The sequence below is a fragment of the Arachis ipaensis genome, chromosome B7 (genome assembly GCF_059453495.1).
Source record: "Arachis ipaensis isolate K30076 ecotype BB chromosome B7, ASM5945349v1, whole genome shotgun sequence".
NCBI classification, from domain to species: Eukaryota; Viridiplantae; Streptophyta; class Magnoliopsida; order Fabales; family Fabaceae; genus Arachis; species Arachis ipaensis.
In genome coordinates this window covers 127,632,228-127,652,884 of record NC_142442.1, presented here as the reverse complement: position 1 = coordinate 127,652,884, position 20,657 = coordinate 127,632,228, and the positions used below count along the sequence as shown (strand labels likewise).

General features: G+C 34.2%; 2 pseudogenes; both read left to right on the top strand.

Moving 5' to 3' along the window:
• Positions 1–8,565: 8,565 nt before the first annotated feature.
• On the top strand, positions 8,566–10,327 carry LOC148554075 (uncharacterized; annotated as a pseudogene).
• A 5,197-nt stretch (positions 10,328–15,524) lies between these two features.
• LOC148554074 (uncharacterized) lies at positions 15,525–17,262 on the top strand (annotated as a pseudogene).
• The last annotated feature ends 3,395 nt before the right edge of the window (positions 17,263–20,657 follow it).

The following is a 20,657-nucleotide window of genomic DNA, read 5'->3' as shown; positions in this document are numbered from 1 at the left end:
GGTACATGCAATTGTTTCATATGAAATTAATAGTTAAAAATCGTTAGACGATAATTTTATTAAATTTGTCAAATTATTTAACGATTTTCAAATATTAATTTTACATGAAAATATCTATATGAGTTTTTATCTAAAATTATAACCTCTTGAAATAACACTTTTTCACAACAAAGATGACATGAAGATGCCACCATAAAATATAATTTAGAGAAATTCTTGGATTCTAACAATTTTTTTTTATATTATTTACTCCAGTACAAATACTAAATTATTTTTGATAAATAAATTTTATTAGTTTATATGTATAAATTCTGAAATATGTAAATGTAAATTATATTGATTTATGTATGTAAAATTTTGATAAATTAAGTATAAATTATATTCTTTTTGTGTGCAAAATGTTTATAAATATTGATCTAAATTATTGATGACAAAAAATGATTATATTTGGCGATGTAGCATTTCTCTATAATTTATATTGCTAAATGCCTAAATGCTAATAATTCCTACCGCGTGATTAAGTAAACTAGAGATGATGCCTAAATGGATCGGTGGAAGTGCTAATTGCTGTTGGCGGCTACTATTGTACAAACCGTAACAAGCTAAGTGGCCATACATATAATTAAATGGAAATTTGATCTTAAAACTGAAAAGGCCTCCAACTTAAGCGCACAGAAATAATGGAAAAAAGCATAAAGAATGTGACATGACTACTATAAAATAAGCGATAAGGACAATGATTTTTTTCGTTGGAGAAGAGGACAATTATTTTAGTTGCACGACAATGCAACCCCATTTCATTATCAAACTGAAAATAAAGCTTCAAACGCGAAAAGTAAAATGATTCACTTTATTTGTGGAAGACTATAACCATTAGGAGTTGCATGTCTTTTACTATGTCTTCACTCTTTATGTATGTGCCACTGTGTGGACTATTAGTAGTCTCTTTGAAATACAGAGCACCAAAGCATCTTCACCAACCAACATATGGTAATAGAATCCCTTCACTCAATTAATTGAATTCCTTGTTCTTTTTTTTTTTTCCCAAGCTACAATGGACATATATAGAAGGCCATCTGAATTTGTTTCATCTATATTATGTATAAGTGTTGGATGATCCGGGGAGGGAAAAAAAAGCAACTGATGTACAAGCATTCCACATTAACACAAGATACGGAGAAGGGCTGTATCCAAAATAAATAAATCAATCAAATTCATTATTTGTTTATAAATTATGGATCAATGATGTTTTACACATCAACAAGGGGATAATTACACTCTTCTTTGTAGTTGTGGAAACTTTAAAGATGAAAACTAAGAGGTGATGTTAGTGGGTCTGAAATGTCTGCTACTGCATAAGAAAATAACAGATGGATATTGCTGCTCTGTTTCTAAAGATAATTAAAGAGATTCTGATCGTGCTTTTTAGCATAAAGTGCTAGCTTTCTAAGTCTTCTATGAAACTATCCAGCTAATGAATTATTGATAACTTTCTACAACACACTTGAATTGTATTTCTAATACATGATTATGCTATTTTGCGATTTGCTTGCTGAGTCATAAGACAAATTATAAATTATAAATTACAATTACGAAATAAAAAAGTTTAGTATTAAGCAAATCTCATTTTAAGTAAGCAAAAATAAACATATTTTAATTATTTATATATTTATCTCATTTACGATATAAGTTTTGGTCTCCTAATATTTTGTTTTGTATTTCTATTTTGAGACATTTAGTAAATAAGTCTTTTCAATTTCATGTTATATATATTGGTTACTTCTACTTCCTTCTTATTGAACTAAAGGATAAACTACCAAAAATATACTTAAATAATTTTATTGTTGATAAAAATACACTTGAATTTTGTTATCGACAAAAATGTCCTTCAATAATTTTAAAATGCGATAAAAATATTCAACATTAAATATGTATTTCTCAAAAAATGCTTTAGAGATTGAATTTTGATGTAATTTTTTGCAAGTATGATTAGAAAAATGAGACATTATTATTCTTAAAATTCGATAATTTTTTGCTAAGTATATATTTTTTGTGATTTTTTAAAAGTATTTATTTTTTGCTAGTATATATTTTTTCAAAAAAATTATAAAACAATATATACTTAGTGAAATTCACCAAATTTTAAAGATAAAAATATCTCATTTTTCTAATCATGCTTGCAAAAAATTGCATCAAAATTCAATCTCTAAAACATTTTTTGAAAATACATATTTAATGTTTGACATTTTCGTCGCGTTTTTAAATTATTTGAGGATATTTTTATCAATAACAAAATTCGAGTGCATTTTTGTCAGCAACAAAATTCTTCAGATGTATTTTTGGTGGTTTGTCCTAAACTAAATATTTCATTCAAAATTAATAAACTCTTGGATGTGGACATGTGGTACTATTATAGACTATAATGCACGGATACGGGATACGACACGACATGGGATACGCCAATATATGAATTTTAAATTTTTATAGGATATGGGAACACGCATATATATAAATATAAAGTATTTTTTAGATAAATCGTAATGATATTTTGATATTTTATTGATAGTAAAATATAATTAATTTTCAAATTATTTTTAATATCTTATTTTAATTATATAAAATATTTTTTGTTTTAATAAATAATAATATATACTATTTCTAAATTTATTTAAGAATACATGTTAAAAATAAGATTAGATATGTTGACACGTGATAATACTTAAGTGTGTTTAAACGTGTTCGAAAAATAATTTTTTTTTATTAAGATATGGTTAGACACAAAAAATACCCGTACCGAACGAGTGTCGATAAATATCGTATTCAAAATGTATTCCACACACAAATACAATAACTTAACAAAATATCTATACTTTATAGATTATAGGGCTTGGTCTATATTTATCAAGAATAATAGATGTTTTCATCGAAGACCAAACAAAATATGGGAATGGTATTGTTCCAGCAGGAAACGATGTCAGATTACTACTATGTTGGTTAATTTATGAGTAGTTTACTTTAATTTTAGGGTAAATTATCATAAAATGTACCTGAATAATTTTGAATAATTTTGTAGTTGACAAAAAATGCATTTAAATTTTGTGATCAACAAAAAACTTTAAATAATGTAAAAATGCAATAAAAATGTTTTTAAAAAATTATTATTTTTGTTAGAGTATAATTATGATCAATTAGCATTATTTAGTATATCTGAATATTTATTATAGGATATTACGTTTTTATTGTTTTAATTCTTTTAGCACCTATAAATATCATTTCATATTATATCATTCTACACAACTTGAATACACAGAAATATTTTTTCTATTGGTCTCTCTTATCCTTTTTAATATGGTATCAAAGTCATGAGATACTCTTTGAAGAAGATATGTTGTTTTTCTTCTTGTGAAATCATTGTATTTTTCATACTTTTCTTCAGTGCCATTTGTTTTCCTCTCTTTTATCAATGCTTTGATGTTTTTTCACCTAATCGATTAACTCATTCACTACCTACTTATTCTCATGGAGAAATCATATGTTTTTCGTCACCTTCCGATAGTTTGTCATCTCTTCGCACTTTGTCACTTTTTAGCAATTTTTCGATAATTTGCCATCTTTTCGGTAGTTTTTTGGCAGTTGGTAACTCTTGCCGCAATTCCGTCTGTGCTTCTTTGTGGCAGTTTTGTTTGTGCCTTCTTGTGACAGTTTCATCTACACTTCCTTCCAGCAGTTCCGTCTGTACCCATTCTATCAGTTTATGCAATTTTTTTTTATTTCGTTGTTTTAAATAAGTTTCAAACACTTGAGTTTGAGAGAGAATATTAGAGTATAATTAGGATCAATTAGATCAATTAGCATTATTTAGTATATTTGAATATTTATTATAAGATATTACGTCTTTATTATTTCAATTCTTTTAACACTTATAAGTACCCTTCTATATTGTATCATTCTACAAAACCTGAATACACAAAAACATTTTTTCTATTGTTCTTTCTTACCCTTTCTAACAATTCTTTTAAATGACAAACGACTTTTGTATTTGACAAACTACTTACGCATTTGATTCAAAATTTTATAAGAATATTTAGATAATTATTTAATAAATACACACAAAAAATTGGATAAAATTTTGATCTATATATTTTTTTTCATTTTTTAAAAGTATTATTAGTTGTTAACAACAAGTCACAAAAAATATATATTTACTGAAAAATTACTAAATTTTAAAGATAAAAATATCTCATTTTTCTAATCATACTTACAAAAAATTATATCAAAATTCAATCTCTAAAGTATTTTTTGAGATTACATTAGATATTTTTGTCGCATTTTTAAATTATTTAAAGGCATTTTTATAACACATTTGAGTATATTTTTATCAATAACAAAAATATTTGATTACAATTTTGGTAATTTATCCTTAATTTTACTATAAAAGCTCCATGTTTTTATGGTCACAACTCACAAGATAGCATGATGTAGTGTAGTGGTTTTGCTTCTTTAATGCAAATGTGCTTATTCTTAATAAGGAATCTAATAGCTCTTGCACTGGCTATTATCATCATTAGATACCAAGCTCTTTTCAACAGAAATAGACAATGCGGCAACCTCAATTGTTGCGTGAGATAACAGCAATAATATATTATGATTACCATAAATTCCGTAATGATCATGCATGCTCCTCCTTTCTACCCTTAGCAGGAATAACTTCTTGAAACGGTTAAGAGCTAGGCACTCACCAAATCCTTGCAAATATTGTACTCTATATCCTTTGGTATTGGTTAATGAGGTAGAGAAAGATTACATTTTTCTTTTATGACTTTAGTTTTCTGCCATTTTCGTTTGATGGCTACGGGCTCATAGAAAAAATTTTGGGTTAAATACGATTTTGGTCTTTAAGTATAGGTCGAAAAATTTTTTTGTCTCTAACATTTTTTTATATAAAAAAGAACAATTTTAAAATTACATTAAACCTTAAAAATGATTTTGAATGCAAAAAAGGTTAAACACAAAAAAATTTTCGACTTATACATTAAGAGACAAAATCGTACTTAACCTAAAAATTTTGTATCTTTAGAAAACATAAATAATATTTACACTCTGCATTATTTATTTTGTCAGTTTGAAATTAATTTTTAATTTATTAATATTTTTAAAATTTATATTAAAATAATAATTAATATAATATTAATATAAAAGACAGTTAATTAATCAATTAATTTACTTTTAAAACACTTAAATTTCTCGGCTCATGGCTTTTGAGATTGATAACTGATCATTTGTCAGCAGAATTACCGCAGACTGCATCATTGGGGAAGCAAACAACAATTTGTAATGTCTAATGTGATAATAATGTCTCCAATGATTGCCATATATTTTTCCCAAATTACATTGGCTAATTGTTATTATGATTGGTCAAGCAATAATAATACTTAGTACTACTATTAGTCTATTAGTCTTGATTCTACTACTAATTTCGTTTACGTGAGAACTAATTACTAGCATTAGCAAGTACTACAACTTTTTACAGCTGGCGAATCTTATCCTATATCCGCAACTAGTCAATATTGATTAATGATTAATGATTTGTGATAAACAGAAATATCATAAACGTAATTAATTTCTTCACGAAAATGTTATACAATCTGGTGATGTTGGAACTACACCAGGAATAAATTTGACAAATTAAACAAGAGCAATGAAGTATAAGCCACTTGTCTGTCGAATCACGAGGTCAAATCTCAATTGAAAGAGGTTTACTGTATCTCACATAAAAATTATTAGAGTAAATTATCAATTCTTCTTCCCAAATATTAGAACGCCGACAAAAATGATCTCTATTTTTATTAACGATAAAAATACTCCTCAAATATTAAAAAATGTTACAAAAGTATTTAAGCGTAAAAAAAAAAGTTTATTTCGTTATAGAATTCGCTGAAGTGGCAAACAAATTTATTAATATGGCATCCGTTATATGTAATCCCGTTAAGTTTTTAATTCACTTCCAATTTTAAAACTCTAATTTTTTCTAGGATCAATTATCAATCAGCAAAAAAACTACTAGATTCCATTATATCAAAGCAACCAAACAACTCAACTAGACATGGTTCATTGTCATACTTTCGTTTTATCCTCGTTTATTTACAACACTCTGAGAGAGAGTGTTTGAGTAAGATGATATTGGCGACGAGTAATATCATTGTTGTTGTTGTCGTCGTTGCTGAATTGAGAAGGGAATGGCGAAAGACGAAGAGAGAGAGATAGACAGAGAAAGAGAGGGAGAGAGCAATGCAGAAAGAACTGTAGAAGAAGAGGCAACATCGTACTTGAGCAGAGAACTGTAAAAAAAATGTTGTTGCAGCACTTCGACGAGGAAGAAGATGTTGTCATTGTTGCAATTTCGGGAGAGTGACTGAGATCTATTGTTGTTGCAGTGGCTTCCGGGAGGTTTAGGGGAGGGGGAGGGATAGTGTAACGAAGATGTTGTTGTTCTTGTGACTGCTTTGAGGAGATTTGGGGAAGGGGAATAGAGCGACTGAGATGTTATTTGTTCTTATTGTAGTTGCTTTGTGGAGTGAGAGAGCGAAGGAAAACAAAGGAAAAGGAGGAAGAAAATGGGTATAACGGAATCCGTTTAACACTATAGCTAATTCCATTAACAGAGTAGACTTTTTTTATAGCTAAGTATTTTTATAGCATTTTTCAATATTTGAGGATTATTTTTGTCATTAACAAAAATAGAGATTATTTTTGTCAGCGTTCTAATAATTCAGTGGCAGAATTGATAGTTTATTCAAATTATTTTTTTTTTTTTGAAAGTAAAAGAGCTCAACACATTAGAGTGGGGCAAACAGTATCAAACAAAACAAACAGACATGCAACTCCCACAAACTTCTTGAACAATAAACAACATCCCCACGTCATCTCCAGCATAGCCATCAACAACCCTAGGGATGCACACCTCTCCACACGTCGCAGCTAAGGATGGTCATTGTGATGATATCTTCTACGCTTTTCTTTTGATTCTGAAATATCCTCCTATTCCGCTCCATCCAAATGTGCCAAATGATTGCACAGAAACACCTTAACCGCTGCTTTCGATATTCTTTTCTTTTCTTCTTTTCTAGGTAGTAGAATCGAGTTAACTCGAACAAACTCGCTGAAAGCGTGATTCGAGTTTGCAAGTTTGATTTTATCTCATTTTGAGTCAAAATGATGTCGTTTGACCTTAAAGAAAACTGTTATTCATCATCTAGCTCCGATGCTTTTAGCCTCGGTCTTCTTTGTGCTTCTCGACCTTTTTCTTCCTCCATCATTTTTCGTCGCTCACTCGTTTTGTTTTTACTTTGTGTTTCTGACTATTGTTCTACTCCTGATTTGAGATTTTAAGTTTTAATCATTGCTTTTGTTTTGTGGTTGGACTTTTATCGTTGATTCGAGCTTTGTTTTTGTTTTGTGTTTGTGTTCTATTTCATACTTGTTGTATAATTGTAAAAGATTTAAATATATTTATTTTAATTTGTACTATTATTTTAATTTATTATTTGCTATATGGTGAAATTTTTAATTTTAAATATTTGTATTTGAGTAAATATATATCTTATGTATGATATATATTTTTTTTAAAAATAAACTAATAATAAGTAAACTCATTTATGAGTTGAGTCTATGAGTTAAATGTACGTGAACTCCACGAATTTACTTGCACTTGCGAGTTTAACGGCCTTGATCATTATTGTTATATATAGGGTTTGTTCTTGCTTGATAATTGAGGTATAACTCGTCCTTTAACTATTTACTCTGAGCCTCTTTATCTCCGCTCCGAGCTTCTTGTCTAAAAGAGGTACACCTTGATGCAAAGAGAACAAAAAAGGGGAGAAGTATATGCAAAAGGCACTCCGACGCTCAAGTCAGTATTTTGTAAGCTTATTCTCAAGTGATATTCAACTTACCTCAAAATGAATTCCTCCTTTTCTTTTATATTGGGAGTTCATGATCGAGGTTGTCATCTACCGAATTATAGTGGTAACGTATGGAGATCATAACATTTTGATTTGTTGTTATAATTTTAATGGCCGACCTATAATGTATATATCGAGTTTTTCTTGACCGACTTATAATGGTTATATCATAGCCCCCAAGCTGAACCTGGTGATATTTTAATAAAACAGGTTGAGTTTTAAATAACGATGTATAACTCGGCATATACGTTATAGGTGTAGAGCCTCCAAGTCAAGATACTTTATTAAAATGTCTAAAGAGAGAAGATGGTAAAATAAAAGAAAAAATTAATGAAAAGTTATTAATAAAGCACTACATTGATTAGACACGGTTCGTTTTCCTATGGTATTTGAGCCGTTGGTTTGAATGAAGGGTGGAGATTAGGTTGAGGATTTTCAAACAGTTTCATATATTGTGTCAATTTATTTCATTTGGAATCACAAGTGTGTTTCATAAAGGTAGAGGCTTTGAACTCAACAGTTTCCAAAAGGGGTTAAAGTATGAGCAAAAGAGGTTAGTGCATGCTTTTCTGTTTCTTTTCCTTCTTCTACCTCTCTGAAAGTAATGGGTGTTGAAAAATTAACGAAACTGCAGAAGGAGGATGATGGGTCATATAACTGGGTTGGGGAGGATGTCAAAATTTGTTGTTCTTTGTTTATTCATGAAGAGAGTGTGAGTGAGATTGATAAGCAGAAAATAGTGAGGGAGGATTCTGGTATTCATGTTGTGTTGTTGCCATGTACAAGGGTAGAACATGTCTTTCATAAAAGAAATGATTTTGAGTTCTTTTATATGCATAGCTGTATTTTGCAAGAGTTGCGTGTGAAACTGCCTTTTACAAATTTTGAATGCTTTGTTTTGAGGCAATTGAACTGCGCTCCATCTCAATTTCATCCCAATGGGTGGGCGTTTTTTAGATGTTTTATAATGGAATATTTGGAAATGAAACCTACATTGAGCCTATTTTTCTCTTTATTTCAAGCAAAGGGAGTGTGGAAAAGAAGTTTGGGTGAACTTAAATAGTTCTCCAGATTTAGGAATTTTTAAACTGTATAAATCCTCTTTAAAGGATTTTAAAGAAATGTTTCTGAAAATCAAAAGTATTGAAGAGAAATTCTCGTTTTGGGTGAAAAATTTCTCCTTTACTGGTGTTCTCAACTAATGCATATGCTAGGGCCAGAAGAAATTAATAGCAAAGATGCATGTGTAATAGAGTTTTTGTTGAGTCATATAAAGAATGGCAAGTTGAATCTATTTATGAGATACTTTCATGGGAAGATGATAAGGAGTTTGTGGTGAGGTATTTTGGTAAGGGATTTAATAATGTAGTGGAAAAATGGCTTTTATGTTACCTTGAATAATTTAGTACTTGTTTATTGTAGGTGGCAAGTATCCGGGCATGACTGCGACGACCTTAAGTGCTCAGCTTAGAAGTAAAAATGTGGATAAGGAAGGGTCATCGTCTAACCCAGAGGGGGATGGAGAAGGCAAGGCGAATCAATCTATTTCAAAAAGGAAGCCTATGGTTTTCAAAAAGAGGAAAACCGAGCTAATTGTTGTCGATGATGATGTTGATGGGCTGGAAAGGGGGTCTCGCTGGAGGAGATGACTAATTTTGTGAGTAACCAAAAAAAGTTGCACTCTTTTTCGGAGGTGGGTGATGGGACATCCATTTGGGATAAGAACTTTCCCTTCTTGGTGGTGACCGATGAGGTTTTGTAGGCTTCGTCTGACACAAAGCTGGCTATGGACATTGGTGATGTTGCCATCGATTAATATATGCAGGTATTCGTATGATTTTTGTAGTTTTTTTATTTTGTGAAGAAAGGATTTTTGATGATATGTTGGTCAGATACTCGGCTTGCATTTGGCAAGTATTGGTCGAAGCCAAGAAAACAAGCACCAGAGATTGATGGAGAAAAATGACTCTGAGAATTTGAGAGTAGAAATTGCTGAGAATAAAAAATTGATATCGGAGTTGAAGGAAAAAGTTGTTTATAAAGAGGAGGAATTGAAAACTGCTAAGAATGCTTGTGAGAAGGATGCCGAGCTTTTGAAAAAGAAGAAGAATGATATGGAGGATATGAAGAATCAAATGATAGAGACAACTCTGAAAATGAAAAATTTGGAAAGAGGAAAAGAGGTTGAAATTTTAGATGTGTTTGCGGAAAGTTTTGAGAGAGCTGTTAGTCAAGCAAAGTTCTTGATTCCTAATCAAGACTAGAGTGCTATGGATCCGGTAAAAGTGGTGCACAAGGATATGCTTATTGATGATGATGGTGTTGTCCTTGTCAAGGAGGAGGGTGAGAATGGAGCGAAGAACTAGCTCTTTTGATTATGTTTTAGTTATTTTGAACTTGTTTTATTTTGTTAAGTATGATATAGACTTTGGTGGCTAGTTTGTAATATTTGAACTATTTGCATGATGTTAGTTGCATTATAAACAAAGTATTTAAAATACTTTAATGATGTGGAATGCCAATTTGAGATGTGTTCTAAATTTAGTCTTTTTGTAGATCTTGTTTGATTCGTTATTCCAATTTGAAGTTAAGACGACCTATTAGTCGGGACTGATAAGTTTTGTTGGAAATGAATTGTAAACGGAAAACTGAAAATGTCTGTTACATTGTAGTTTCATAATGAAACTTAATTGTTTAGTTGATATTTGAAAAGGTTCCGTTAAATTGACTCTTTCATAAAATATAGCTCAGGGAGTTTGAATAACCCTGAAAAATTAGTAACGATTTTATTGATTGATATAAGTTTTTATAGAATTTCATTCCAAAAATGTCACCATTAATGGATGAGATTATAATATGCGTGAAGCATTTGTTTGTAGTAAGATCGGAATGAGATATAAGTCATAAGTCTTGATAAAAAGATCTAGATCGGTAAAGGAGGAGAATATCGATTAATAACTCGGATATGAGAGAAAAAATTGAGTATATAATATTTGTGACCCTTGATTACAAAGGTGCAGATAGGCTTGCCTCGTTAAAATCTCTCCAAGCAAAACTCTTGTTGAAAAAAATCTTGTGAGTAGGAAAAAGAGTATAAGTCTGTCCCTGTCTTTTAACTATAATAGAGCTTTAAAGAGGAAGTATTCCAAGTATTAGGTAAAGTGGTACCATTTAGATATTATAAACGGTATGCGCCGTTTTCTAATATTTCAATGACTTGGAATGGTCCTTCCCAATTTGCTGCTAGTTTTCCTTGTGATGCAGGTCTTTGTGCCTGTTCAGTTTTTCTGAGTACCAGGTCGTTGACGTGAAAAGATCGGGGGTTGACTCTTTGGTTATATCGTCGAGTTATGTGTTATTGCATAGCTCGGTGATGTAGTGTCGCTTCACCTCGGATTTCCTCAATGGTATCTAAGTCAATTTGCCAAGCTTCATTTTGTAATTAAGAATCAAAGAATTGAGTTTGGAGGGATGATTGTGAGACCTCCAAGGGAATCATAGCCTCAGACCCATATACTAGTCAAAAGGCATTTCCTTTGTTGTTGAATGGACAATAGTGTTGTAACACCAAAGAATTTTTGGAATAAGCTCGGCCCAGTGCCCTTTAGCATCGTCTAGCTTTTTGCGTAAGGCATGCAAGATGACCTTATTGGCTGCTTCGGCTAAGCCATTTGTTTGTGGATGTTCCACTGAAGAAAAATGTTGTGTTATCTTCAGGTTTTGCCAAATTTCTGATCGGCAAACTGGCAACCATTGTTAGTGATAATGTGCCGACGTATACCGAATCTACATATGATATACTTCCAAACAAAGGAAATCATTTGTTGAGATATTATTTTAGCTAATGGTTGAGCTTCAATCCATTTGGAAAAATAATTGATAGCAACTACTAAAAATTTTACCTGACCTGGTGCTAATGAAAAAGGGACGAGGATATCAAACCCCCATTGGTAAAAAGGCCAACTTACTTTAAAATTATGCAAGATCCCAGCTAGAATATGCATAATTGGGGAGTGCTTTTGACAATTCAAATAAGCTTTGACTTTGGCATTGCAATCTTGCTGTAAGGTCAGCCAAAAGAATTCGGCACGAAGTATTTTTGAGAATAAGCTTCTTGTTCCCACATGTGTACAACAAATTCCTTCATGGGCTTCTGCTAGAGCTAGGTTGGTCTCTAACCTGGAAAGACATTTTAACAACGGATGAGAAAAACCTTGTCTATATAGAAGATTATTTAATATTGTAAAAAAGGATGCTTGTTATCTAAACTTTCGAACATTATTAATTTATGGTGGGATATCTCCAGTTTTGAGGTATTGGATATAGGGCCATCTCCAATCTTCTTCTTGAGTGACACTTAAAAGCTCGGTTAGATTGATACTTGGGGTGAGCAAGGTAGATTGATAAAGAATGGAAATGTGTGATTGTGTGCTTGCAAGTTTAGATAAAATGTCAGCTCGGTGATTGTGTTCCCTAGGTATGTGATGAATTTCAAACTTAGAGAAATTAGAAATGAGAGATTTTACCATAGCCAGGTATTTTTCTAGTAAAGGATCTTTAACTTCAAAGACATCGTTTACCTGTTGTACAACTAGTAAAGAGTCACAATATACCTTGAGTTCTGAGATATGTAGGTCAATTGCTAACCTTAAACCTGCAATTAGAGCTTCGTATTCTATCTGGTTGTTACTTGCTTTAAAAGAGAGGTGCAAAGAATGTTCAAGGGCAAATCCATTACCATCTTCAAGGAGGACGCTGGCACCACATCCTTGTGGATTAGATGCACCATCCACATAAAGAGTCCATTCCATAGAATACTGGTCCAAATTAGGGACAGTGAACTCAGTGACAAAGTCTGCTAAGTATTGTGATTTAATCGAACCTCTGCTTTGATATTTGATGTCAAATTTGGAAAGCTCATCTGACCATCTTATAAGTCAGCCAGCTAGCTCTAGTTTATTGAGAACTTGTCTTAGTGGTTGGTCAGTCCGGATATTGATGACGTGACTCTGAAAGTATGGTCGGAGTCGTCTAGCTGAGAATACCAAAGCGAGAGCTAGTTTCTCTATCTTTGGCTAACGAAGCTCGGCATGCTGCAGTGACTTGCTGACAAAGTAAATAGGTCGTTGTACTTTTTCTCTTTCTTAACAAGAACAAAACTTATAACCCAGTCAGTAATAGATAAGTACATGAATAGGCTTTTGTAAGATAGAGGATTTTGAAAAGGTAGTGTTCCGAGGGTTACCTGAAACTGAAAGTCGATCTCGGACGAGATCTTCTGTGGTGGTCGGAGCTGTTGTGTCCGACTTGCTGGACCTTGAGATGTTGCTGATCCTTGATCACCGGAGGGTGGTGGTACCTGCAAGAGACTCCGATGCTTAAGTTAGCACGGGCTTTAAGCAGGTTTTTGTGTAGAATCAGAGTATGAGTTATACCTGGGTGCTCCAGTGTATTTATAGTGGTGTGGGCTAACCTTTCTAGATAAGATAAGTTAGTTATCTTATCTTATCTTTGAATGAAGTTGTCTTATCTTTTAGGCTAACCGCCTTTGGAGTGGGCTGTGTCCCTCTGTCTGGGTCTACTTGGGCCTTTATAACAATTGGGCCGAGCTCTTTAAGGGAGAGGTCGGTGGCCATCCAACCTGAAGAGGTCAGTCGTTCCTGTCTGAAGTCAGCTCGGGTCGCATAGCTCGACCCATGGTATGAACAGTGCCCCTGCTTGGGCTCGATCTTACCCTTAAGGTCGTGTCTTTAGACTTCGACCCTTTGAGGAAGTCAAGCTCGAGCATTTTTGTCTTTTAGTCGGTCTCTGTATAACTCCTGCTGGACTCCTTGAATGCGAAGCGTTTTTCTTTTTTCCTTTTTAATTGCGGCGCGCGTTGCGCTTTCTTGGGAACGTGCGAGGTTTAAATGCTCATTAATTTCCCTTCGCCGTTTTCCTTTTTTCCTCTTTCATTTCTCATTTTTAAATTTCAAAGAATCACTTTACAGTTTCTTCTCTCCTTTCTCTTCATCTTTTCGTTCGTTGTGGTGCTTCGTTCTCTCGTTTTCATGCCCCCAAGCCTATTTTCTTTTACCTGAAAGCGATTGTTTGGCGCGTCGTCCGCTCGTCTTTAAGCAGTTGTCGTCTTCTCCTCCACAGGTTGGTTTTTCTTCCTTTCACTTTTCAACAGTCGTTCTTTCTGCATGCCATCACTTGTCGCGTATTTCTCAAAGTTTTAATTTTTGCTTGAGTTTTGATTTGAAAAGTTTGAGTCTTTCTTCGAAAGATTGCATCTTTGTGCCTGATTGTCGCTATGATGTGCGTCTTTTTGTATTTCTGGTAGTTTTTGCTTCCTTAGGGCTTTTTGGCTTTGCCGCTGTTCCTGCATCTCTTCATACAAAGCTTTCGTTTGAATTGTTTGGTAGAGAAAGGTTGTAGCTTTGATGATGAATTATTGGTAGAAGAGAAAGGTTTGTAGGTTTTTGGATTTTTGCGTGGTCTGTTTGACGATGATGGCTTTTTGCTTGTTTGTTGCCTCCAAAGGGTGCCCCTGGACTTTGGCGTGAGTCTTGGGGTTTTCCTTTTACTGTCGTATCTGACACTTGCTATTTACTTTTATTGTCCGGGTTGTTTCCTTTTTGCCCGGGTTGTTTGGTAGTAATCCAATTTTTCTTTTTCATTCTGTAGGGATAGTTGGCCTATATCTTCCCAAAAAAATATTGTCAAGATGTCTTCGAAAGTTCCCGCTGGTATGGCCGATTGGCTGGATTCAATAGTTCTTATGTGTGTGACTATAGCTGACCCCGAGTATTGTGTACGACTTAGGAGATTTCATAGGATTTGTACTAATAGGGATGATGAGAAGAACTATGAACTGGTGTCGCCTGACCCTGAGGAGAGGGTTTGTTTTTCTTCTTTAACTCAGGGAGAACGTCACTTTTCTATGCGTATGACTACTTTTTTAGTTAGCTGGGTATCACCATCCCTTTTTCTGCTTTTGAGACCGACCTGTTGTGGTCATGTAATGTGGCCCCTTCTCAACTCCATCTGAACTCATGGGGTTTCATAAATATTTTTCAGCTGTTGTGTCAAGAATTGGATGTCCGACCTACCCAAACTCTCTTTCTACACCTTTTCGTGTTGACCAAGCCTGGGGTAGCTAAGAAGAAAGCCTCTTGGATTTCTTTCTGAGCTACTCAAGAAAAGAAAGTGTTTTCGATGTATGACGAGTCCTTTCGCGACTTCAAGAACTATTACTTTAAGGTCCGAGCTGTTGAGGGAGCTCGGCCCTTCTTTTTATATGAAAATAATGAACCCACCTTTCCTTTATCGTGGAAAGAGAATGTAGTAGTAGTCAAGTATCCCTGGGAGAGTCTGAGTGAAGTAGAACAAGCCTTTGTAGGTGTGTTAAAGGAGAACTGGGGGGAGCACCATCACCTGGATACAAAGAAGTTTTTGGGAGATCCTTCCCTTCTCCGAGCTGAACTGGGTAGTGGCCGACTTCTTTTTAGCCTTTCTTTTCTTTGTTTGTTTGCCGATTTATCCCTTTCTTACTTGGTTTTGCTGGCTTCTTTTTCAGAAATGATGAAGGAGGATGATGGGTCATATAACTGGGTTGGGGAGGATGTCAAAATTTGTTGTTCTTTGTTTATTCATGAAGAGAGTGTGAGTGAGATTGATAAGCAGAAAATAGTGAGGGAGGATTCTGGTATTCATGTTGTGTTGTTGCCATGTACAAGGGTAGAACATGTCTTTCATAAAAGAAATGATTTTGAGTTCTTTTATATGCATAGCTGTATTTTGCAAGAGTTGCGTGTGAAACTGCCTTTTACAAATTTTGAATGCTTTGTTTTGAGGCAATTGAACTGCGCTCCATCTCAATTTCATCCCAATGGGTGGGCGTTTTTTAGATGTTTTATAATGGAATATTTGGAAATGAAACCTACATTGAGCCTATTTTTCTCTTTATTTCAAGCAAAGGGAGTGTGGAAAAGAAGTTTGGGTGAACTTAAATAGTTCTCCAGATTTAGGAATTTTTAAACTGTATAAATCCTCTTTAAAGGATTTTAAAGAAATGTTTCTGAAAATCAAAAGTATTGAAGAGAAATTCTCGTTTTGGGTGAAAAATTTCTCCTTTACTGGTGTTCTCAACTAATGCATATGCTAGGGCCAGAAGAAATTAATAGCAAAGATGCATGTGTAATAGAGTTTTTGTTGAGTCATATAAAGAATGGCAAGTTGAATCTATTTATGAGATACTTTCATGGGAAGATGATAAGGAGTTTGTGGTGAGGTATTTTGGTAAGGGATTTAATAATGTAGTGGAAAAATGGCTTTTATGTTACCTTGAATAATTTAGTACTTGTTTATTGTAGGTGGCAAGTATCCGGGCATGACTGCGACGACCTTAAGTGCTCAGCTTAGAAGTAAAAATGTGGATAAGGAAGGGTCATCGTCTAACCCAGAGGGGGATGGAGAAGGCAAGGCGAATCAATCTATTTCAAAAAGGAAGCCTATGGTTTTCAAAAAGAGGAAAACCGAGCTAATTGTTGTCGATGATGATGTTGATGGGCTGGAAAGGGGGTCTCGCTGGAGGAGATGACTAATTTTGTGAGTAACCAAAAAAAGTTGCACTCTTTTTCGGAGGTGGGTGATGGGACATCCATTTGGGATAAGAACTTTCCCTTCTTGGTGGTGACCGATGAGGTTTTGTAGGCTTCGTCTGACACAAAGCTGGCTATGGACATTGGTGATGTTGCCATCGATTAATATATGCAGGTATTCGTATGATTTTTGTAGTTTTTTTATTTTGTGAAGAAAGGATTTTTGATGATATGTTGGTCAGATACTCGGCTTGCATTTGGCGAGTATTGGTCGAAGCCAAGAAAACAAGCACCAGAGATTGATGGAGAAAAATGACTCTGAGAATTTGAGAGTAGAAATTGCTGAGAATAAAAAATTGATATCGGAGTTGAAGGAAAAAGTTGTTTATAAAGAGGAGGAATTGAAAACTGCTAAGAATGCTTGTGAGAAGGATGCCGAGCTTTTGAAAAAGAAGAAGAATGATATGGAGGATATGAAGAATCAAATGATAGAGACAACTCTGAAAATGAAAAATTTGGAAAGAGGAAAAGAGGTTGAAATTTTAGATGTGTTTGCGGAAAGTTTTGAGAGAGCTGTTAGTCAAGCAAAGTTCTTGATTCCTAATCAAGACTAGAGTGCTATGGATCCGGTAAAAGTGGTGCACAAGGATATGCTTATTGATGATGATGGTGTTGTCCTTGTCAAGGAGGAGGGTGAGAATGGAGCGAAGAACTAGCTCTTTTGATTATGTTTTAGTTATTTTGAACTTGTTTTATTTTGTTAAGTATGATATAGACTTTGGTGGCTAGTTTGTAATATTTGAACTATTTGCATGATGTTAGTTGCATTATAAACAAAGTATTTAAAATACTTTAATGATGTGGAATGCCAATTTGAGATGTGTTCTAAATTTAGTCTTTTTGTAGATCTTGTTTGATTCGTTATTCCAATTTGAAGTTAAGACGACCTATTAGTCGGGACTGATAAGTTTTGTTGGAAATGAATTGTAAACGGAAAACTGAAAATGTCTGTTACATTGTAGTTTCATAATGAAACTTAATTGTTTAGTTGATATTTGAAAAGGTTCCGTTAAATTGACTCTTTCATAAAATATAGCTCAGGGAGTTTGAATAACCCTGAAAAATTAGTAACGATTTTATTGATTGATATAAGTTTTTATAGAATTTCATTCCAAAAATGTCACCATTAATGGATGAGATTATAATATGCGTGAAGCATTTGTTTGTAGTAAGATCGGAATGAGATATAAGTCATAAGTCTTGATAAAAAGATCTAGATCGGTAAAGGAGGAGAATATCGATTAATAACTCGGATATGAGAGAAAAAATTGAGTATATAATATTTGTGACCCTTGATTACAAAGGTGCAGATAGGCTTGCCTCGTTAAAATCTCTCCAAGCAAAACTCTTGTTGAAAAAAATCTTGTGAGTAGGAAAAAGAGTATAAGTCTGTCCCTGTCTTTTAACTATAATAGAGCTTTAAAGAGGAAGTATTCCAAGTATTAGGTAAAGTGGTACCATTTAGATATTATAAACGGTATGCGCCGTTTTCTAATATTTCAATGACTTGGAATGGTCCTTCCCAATTTGCTGCTAGTTTTCCTTGTGATGCAGGTCTTTGTGCCTGTTCAGTTTTTCTGAGTACCAGGTCGTTGACGTGAAAAGATCGGGGGTTGACTCTTTGGTTATATCGTCGAGTTATGTGTTATTGCATAGCTCGGTGATGTAGTGTCGCTTCACCTCGGATTTCCTCAATGGTATCTAAGTCAATTTGCCAAGCTTCATTTTGTAATTAAGAATCAAAGAATTGAGTTTGGAGGGATGATTGTGAGACCTCCAAGGGAATCATAGCCTCAGACCCATATACTAGTCAAAAGGCATTTCCTTTGTTGTTGAATGGACAATAGTGTTGTAACACCAAAGAATTTTTGGAATAAGCTCGGCCCAGTGCCCTTTAGCATCGTCTAGCTTTTTGCGTAAGGCATGCAAGATGACCTTATTGGCTGCTTCGGCTAAGCCATTTGTTTGTGGATGTTCCACTGAAGAAAAATGTTGTGTTATCTTCAGGTTTTGCCAAATTTCTGATCGGCAAACTGGCAACCATTGTTAGTGATAATGTGCCGACGTATACCGAATCTACATATGATATACTTCCAAACAAAGGAAATCATTTGTTGAGATATTATTTTAGCTAATGGTTGAGCTTCAATCCATTTGGAAAAATAATTGATAGCAACTACTAAAAATTTTACCTGACCTGGTGCTAATGAAAAAGGGACGAGGATATCAAACCCCCATTGGTAAAAAGGCCAACTTACTTTAAAATTATGCAAGATCCCAGCTAGAATATGCATAATTGGGGAGTGCTTTTGACAATTCAAATAAGCTTTGACTTTGGCATTGCAATCTTGCTGTAAGGTCAGCCAAAAGAATTCGGCACGAAGTATTTTTGAGAATAAGCTTCTTGTTCCCACGTGTGTACAACAAATTCCTTCATGGGCTTCTGCTAGAGCTAGGTTGGTCTCTAACCTGGAAAGACATTTTAACAACGGATGAGAAAAACCTTGTCTATATAGAAGATTATTTAATATTGTAAAAAAGGATGCTTGTTATCTAAACTTTCGAACATTATTAATTTATGGTGGGATATCTCCAGTTTTGAGGTATTGGATATAGGGCCATCTCCAATCTTCTTCTTGAGTGACACTTAAAAGCTCGGTTAGATTGATACTTGGGGTGAGCAAGGTAGATTGATAAAGAATGGAAATGTGTGATTGTGTGCTTGCAAGTTTAGATAAAATGTCAGCTCGGTGATTGTGTTCCCTAGGTATGTGATGAATTTCAAACTTAGAGAAATTAGAAATGAGAGATTTTACCATAGCCAGGTATTTTTCTAGTAAAGGATCTTTAACTTCAAAGACATCGTTTACCTGTTGTACAACTAGTAAAGAGTCACAATATACCTTGAGTTCTGAGATATGTAGGTCAATTGCTAACCTTAAACCTGCAATTAGAGCTTCGTATTCTATCTGGTTGTTACTTGCTTTAAAAGAGAGGTGCAAAGAATGTTCAAGGGCAAATCCATTACCATCTTCAAGGAGGACGCTGGCACCACATCCTTGTGGATTAGATGCACCATCCACATAAAGAGTCCATTCCATAGAATACTGGTCCAAATTAGGGACAGTGAACTCAGTGACAAAGTCTGCTAAGTATTGTGATTTAATCGAACCTCTGCTTTGATATTTGATGTCAAATTTGGAAAGCTCATCTGACCATCTTATAAGTCAGCCAGCTAGCTCTAGTTTATTGAGAACTTGTCTTAGTGGTTGGTCAGTCCGGATATTGATGACGTGACTCTGAAAGTATGGTCGGAGTCGTCTAGCTGAGAATACCAAAGCGAGAGCTAGTTTCTCTATCTTTGGCTAACGAAGCTCGGCATGCTGCAGTGACTTGCTGACAAAGTAAATAGGTCGTTGTACTTTTTCTCTTTCTTAACAAGAACAAAACTTATAACCCAGTCAGTAATAGATAAGTACATGAATAGGCTTTTGTAAGATAGAGGATTTTGAAAAGGTAGTGTTCCGAGGGTTACCTGAAACTGAAAGTCGATCTCGGACGAGATCTTCTGTGGTGGTCGGAGCTGTTGTGTCCGACTTGCTGGACCTTGAGATGTTGCTGATCCTTGATCACCGGAGGGTGGTGGTACCTGCAAGAGACTCCGATGCTTAAGTTAGCACGGGCTTTAAGCAGGTTTTTGTGTAGAATCAGAGTATGAGTTATACCTGGGTGCTCCAGTGTATTTATAGTGGTGTGGGCTAACCTTTCTAGATAAGATAAGTTAGTTATCTTATCTTATCTTTGAATGAAGTTGTCTTATCTTTTAGGCTAACCGCCTTTGGAGTGGGCTGTGTCCCTCTGTCTGGGTCTACTTGGGCCTTTATAACAATTGGGCCGAGCTCTTTAAGGGAGAGGTCGGTGGCCATCCAACCTGAAGAGGTCAGTCGTTCCTGTCTGAAGTCAGCTCGGGTCGCATAGCTCGACCCATGGTATGAACAGTGCCCCTGCTTGGGCTCGATCTTACCCTTAAGGTCGTGTCTTTAGACTTCGA